The sequence below is a fragment of the Microtus pennsylvanicus genome, chromosome 1, assembly GCF_037038515.1.
Source record: "Microtus pennsylvanicus isolate mMicPen1 chromosome 1, mMicPen1.hap1, whole genome shotgun sequence".
NCBI classification, from domain to species: domain Eukaryota; kingdom Metazoa; phylum Chordata; class Mammalia; order Rodentia; family Cricetidae; genus Microtus; species Microtus pennsylvanicus.
The window spans coordinates 157,967,081-157,973,080 of NC_134579.1; the positions used below are offsets into that span (position 1 = coordinate 157,967,081).

The 6,000-nt window shown below is 38.4% G+C and overlaps 1 protein-coding gene across 3 annotated transcripts in view; it reads right to left on the minus strand.

The window, feature by feature from the left end:
* Ascc3 (activating signal cointegrator 1 complex subunit 3) overlaps window positions 1–4,842 on the minus strand; it is a 293,022-nt gene extending 288,180 nt beyond the window's left edge. The window contains exon 1 of one of the 3 annotated variants that reach the window (XM_075944106.1): window positions 4,629–4,842. The gene's annotated coding sequence lies outside the window, so the exon portion shown is untranslated. Of the gene's footprint in view, window positions 1–4,494; window positions 4,582–4,628 lie in introns of those variants that run through there. The other 2 variants (XM_075944115.1, XM_075944122.1) reach the window with 2 other exon arrangements.
* Window positions 4,843–6,000: the final 1,158 nt, after the last annotated feature.

Sequence of the window (6,000 nt, forward strand, 5' to 3'; positions counted from 1 at the left end):
GCTTCTTGAAATCTTGAAAACAAGAAAAATTCTTGTTTCCTAAATCAACACAAAAGGTACATCGATTCCTATTTAAGCACAGAAGAATTTAACAGTTTCAGAGTTCCATTTGACAAGGTCAAAACATAAGCAGTCTTAACAGTAAACATGAATTTCTTCTTTGTAAACAGAAATTGAGTTTTTTCGTATCACTTTTATAAGCCTTATTTACTAACAACTGAAAAGTGTCTTCCTACCCATTCTCTTAATATAAAAGGACACAAAAACTCTGAAAATGTCAAGTTTTAGTAGTTACTTCCCTAATTACTCAATAATCGCAAAATAGCTTACTTTCCTTCTTTTCAAGTTCAAGTTTGATAGAACAGGTATTACGCAAATTAGAAGGTTTAAGATATGGGTTTAAAAATTGGAGTTGGTAACAATATGAACTAGGTGCATTGAGCATATTTCTGTAATCATCTGAGGAAACTGTGCCAGAGTTTGGCTACTTTGTATTTAGTCAGTACTAAAGTATATGTATTCTCTTCTTTAAACATCAATACTCACTGCCCAGCAATTACTAAATTAAAACGTATCATGAAAACGCGTACTGATAACCATTAATTTTTCTTATTACTAGTTTTATTTACATGTCATACCATATTCCAGCCTAATGTTCTGTGTCAGTACAAACTTTAACAATAAACACAATCCTAATAATTCTATCTGGAGAGTCCAAGTGAAGAAAGATTCACTAAAACTTAACAAAAGCAAAAAGAAAATTTATACTAGAGAGGGTACTCCTATGGCACAAACCTTCATTATTCATTTTCTCTCTCTCCCTCTCTCCCTCTCTCCCTCTCTCCCTCTGTCCCTCCCTCCCTCCCTCCCTCCCTCTCTCTCTCTCTCTCTCTCTCTCTCTCTCTCTCTCTCTCTCTCTCTCTCTCTCTGTGTGTGTGTGTGTGTGTGTGTGTGTGTGTGTATTTCCGAATGCCAAAAACCTTTGCAAATTAAGTTAGGTTCCCATTATCTTCCTAGCTTCGTTAGTTTTGGCTGGTGTTCCTGTGAATCACTCTCCAAAGAGAACACTTAGTAACTTCATTTTCTAATCAGCAAAATGAAAAAAGAACCACAAGGGGTATTCCTAATAAACCCTTTCAAGATAATTAAAACTTAATTAAGAAGAATGATGATGAAATGAATTAAAATCTAATAAGTTAAAGATGTCAGAAATAAAACTTGTAAAACATCACAACGAAGCAGAAAAAGATAAAACTAAGAGCCTTCTCAACCTCCCTTGCTCAAGTATATTTACAAAAAATTTCTTAAATGGCAGTGCTGGGTCCTTTACATAGAGACTACTTGATAGGAGTTGAACTAGGCAAAACATACAAGAAGTAAGTTACTCCAACGCTTGCTTGGAGTAAAAGGCATGTTTTCTAATGGTTGCTAAGTATATGCTGAGAATTCCTCATCTGAAATGATTGAAATTAAAGTGCTCCCAGATTGAGGCTGTTGGATTTTAGAATATCTGCATGTAAAATGTGATAGGCTGGCGATGGAGACCCACAATTAAATAAAATTCATTTATCTTTTATACTTTATACTCAAGTCTGAAGCTGATTTCATTCAGTATTTTTAATAACTTTGCCCATAAAGTAGAATTTTCGACTTCTTATGTCACATCAGTTTTTGAATCCCCAAATACCAAAAAGTTTCAGCATGGAACTGGAAAGTGTTTAGCAGCTACCCTTCAGAAAAGAGGATATATCCAGAACTTACAAAGAATTGTAAATATTAAATACCAAGGAAATAAAACTGCCAAAATCAACAAATGGGCAAATGAACTGAACACATAGTTTTCAAATAGAGAAACACAAATGGCCAATAGCCATTATAAAAGTCGTCAAAATCCTTAGCCAACGGGAAAATGCAAATTAAAACTTTGGGATAACATTTGACCCTAGTCAAAATGACTATCAAGAAACTTGATAACAAATGTTAGAGAAAATGTGCAGAAAGAAACACTTATTCACTGATGGCGGGGGTGCAAATTAATACAGGTATTATGGAAATCAGTTTTAAGAATCCTCAAAAATAGAGCTCTCTTATGACCTAGTTATTTTACTCCTGGGCATATACCCAGAGTATTCTACACTCTACCACAGAGGTATTTGCACCACCACATTTACTGTTTCTTTATTCACTTTGGACAGAAAACAGAACCAACCTCATTGGCAATCCACAAGCAAGCTGTTTTTGTGTGTGTGTGTGTGTGTGTGTGTGTGTGTGTGTGTGTGTGTGTGTGTTGGAATACTCAGATTTAAAGAAAACAAAAATTAACAAATTTTTCAGGAAAATGGATGGTTCTCAGCCTGTGCATCACAACGCCTTTGGAGGATACATATCAGATAACCTTCATATCAGATGATAATGATTTTTAATAGTAGCAAAATTACAGTTGTGATGTATCAACAAAATAAATTTATGAACGGAAGTCACCACAAGTGTGGGCAGCAGCATTAGGAAGGCTGAGAACCACAAGTGTAAAATATCTGTTAGTAAGGTCATATAATCTCAGAAAGAAAGAAAAACACATGTTCTATCTCATATGCAGCTACTAGCTCTGTGTGTGTGTGTGTGTGTGTGTGTGTGTGTGTGTACTCGAAAGTATACAAATGCAAACGTAGGTTCAGTGAATATATAAAAAGGAGAAGAGTTACTATTAGGTGATAAGGAGGAAATGAATGTAGATAATTGATACTTTAGTCTTGAGAGAGATTATATAGCTTTTCTCTTTTCATTTTAACTATCATGGATTTTTCATTTTTGTGGTAGATAAGTGAGTAAAAAAATATATTTGATAGTGAAATGTAAAATCCAACATGCAGCCTTCAACATACTCTAAGTATATTTTACACACACACACACACACACACACACACACACACATATATATGTTCATTGAGATGTATAGACTTCGGATCTGGCAACATTCTCTGCGTAGTTTTTTTTTAATTTACAAGTTCTTTATACTAAAATATTAATCATAAAACTTTAATAAGTTTTAGGAGCACTTCATATTTTGAGTTTTCAGCTTAAGGATGTTCAACCAATGCTAATTCTCTCCTCAGGAATTCTGCATTTCTTTCTGCACAAGTTCACAAGTTAAAATTTTAATTGCACATAGCTACCTTCTCAAAGTTGAAAACTGTATTTTCCAGAGAGGCTTATGCAAACTCTCTTCTCAAGAAAGCTGTTATAAAATAGTAAGTTTACTTTGTATGTATCATACATGCCCCTGATGAAATGTTTTGTGTGTACATTTCCTATAATCCAAGGCACAGACATAGGAAATCAATACAACCACTGTAAATGCTGGGGAGGGAAAAAAAAAAAGAAAACATTTTTCACACAGAAATTCATTTCCAACTGTTGAATTAAGATTCCTCCTAAAAGGGTGTTTGCTAGTGAAGTATACAAAGTTCTATGACTATGTATATGACAGGGACTTTCTATGTCCTAGAAAAAGACCCGGTCAGTTGTCCTCATCAACTTAGACCATGAAACCCAATACTGACAAGTTCATCAGAAGCGCCATGTATGGGCTGCCCATGCACGCTTCAGCATCTCCATGGCATAAATTTCGTTTCATTTCAGGCCCACAGTACCTGGACTTTGATGAAGAGCAAGTGGATGAATGAATGAATGAACCTACTATGAAAAGAAAACTATTCAACAAGGATCAAGAAAACAACTCTTAAATAATAAAAAAAAGAAAACAACTCTTGAAAAATTAATTCACACACACACATACACAACACTAACCTACATTTAACTAACATCTCTATGAACATTTTAATGAAACACTAGCATTATAACCATCGCGAAAAGCTAAATATACAGCCTGAGAGAACATGTGTACTAGACATAGAGTCGAATTAGGAACTTGAGAAAACTAAAATTTAAAAAATAAATGTTTCGCTTATGAATCTACAAAGGATGAAGACGATATACCGACTATTCGATCTAATATTAACCCAGGGGCAAAAAGAAAATACGGTTGCCAATTAAACTGAGCCCCTCATAGCACACATACCAAACTCAGGTAAGGCTAAACTTAGATTTCTTTTAAAGCAAAGGAAAACAAATGCATGAGTGCACTGCATTCCACCAAAAACTACCTCGCCTACCCACACAGCACCACAATAGCGTATCCATTTCTTTATTTTAAAAATGACATTCTAGATTCCTCGATTACTAAATTCACACACAATCCTCAACTCTATAGCCCAATCTAGTCACTTTCTGTGTAGTGGGGAAAACCTAACCCAAGAGATTTCACGTTCAAAATCTAGGCGAAGGAAATGATGTTGCCATAACTTTATAACATACAAAAGAAAAGAAAAAATAAAGAAAAGTGAAAGCAGATTAGACACACAACAGAAAAATCTCGCCTAGTGGCCACGCTGAGTCTGCACACGTGAGCAATCGCTCTGGAGTTTTCAATCCTACCTCCATCTACAAACTTCGGCGAGCCTGGACAGGGCCGAGGGATGACAGCTCGCTCGGCCAGGCTCTTCCGGGCTCCGCGACCGCCCCCGCACAGTCCAGCTCCGCCGCCCCCGCCCTCCCTCTGCCCGGCTCACCTCAGCCCCGTCGCCGCACGCGCCTGGCCTCCGGGAGGTGTGTGCTTCCCCTTCCCGAGTGAGCGGAGGGCTGCGCTCCGCCCTCCTCTGCAGCCCACGCGGGCCCGCCGGCGGGGGTCGCCCGCTACCACGGCGCAGCGCGCTGGATGCCCGGCGGGGACAGACCCACAGACCCCCAGACCGGCACGGAGGGACGAGGAGGGGCGGGGCGGGCGCCGGCGACGCGTCACCGGCCGCGACGCCAGCGTCGACACGTCAGCACCTAGCCGCCCTCGGCCACGCCCACCTAGGCCGTCTGCAGGCCTGCGGGCTTGGGATGGGTGTGGCTATCTGCAGGTTTCCTGCGGTAGCTGGCTTGCTGCTGGGCTCCTTTCCTGTGGTGGGATCCTGGTTCCTTCCCTGTCTCCAGCGGCCTCTTCTTCGCCACCCTAGGCCCCTCTCATCTCCGAAAACAGCGTAGAGAACACAACCGTGAGTCAGAGTCCCGTGGTCGCTAGAAGGTTCCGCCCACCTGCTGTAGGTCCAAGTTTCGTTTTCCCTAAGTTTCATGTGTTCTCAACTTAGTATTTCTGAAGTTATTTCTGACCTTCAAAACAAAACACCTGGCGATGCCCTAGTGCAACTGGCAAATTTAGAAAAGCTAACCTAAACTACTCTGCGTTGTTGTTAAATTTTAACTGTTGAGCTAGGGTGCAGTCGTGATATACTTTGTCACTCTTCCAATCCCCTTCTTCCCTAGGTAATGTGTCCTAATACTTACCAGACCTCTGTTCTATAGAAGCAGCCAGTATTAAGCGAATATTGATCAATTGCAGACGCACTGGAAATCCTGTATTCTAGACTTGAGTATGGTAAGAAGGCTTCAATCACGGTAGAATTATTCCAGGGATTAAAATAATGAAGATAACTCAGCCTAAAAGAATCATAAAGTATAAATGGAACTTGATAGGATTCAATAAAAGAAAAAGTTACCGTATTGTAAACATGGAAGACCCATCCTGTGACTTGTCCAAGTAATAAATACAAAATATATGACATATTTTAAAAGACTTAAGAGGAAGATAAATATGAACTATCAACTTTTTATTTTGTTTTGAAATAATCTTTTGTATGTTAGGCCAAATGAAATATAATTATTCCAGCTGTTTTCACTTTTTAAAATGTAAATCTAGAAATATATTTTTACCCCTTTGTATTCTCAAGAAAGTTTTCCAAATGATGACTGAAAAAAATCTACTGAATACTAATCTGGAGGAGGAATAATGTCTGGAAAGTTTGTCACATGCAAAGCAGAAAGTAAATGCACTCTGATAACTAGCAACTCATTTGTCTGTATTGAGAAGTTATTTAAATATTTTTATTTTTTTTTTAT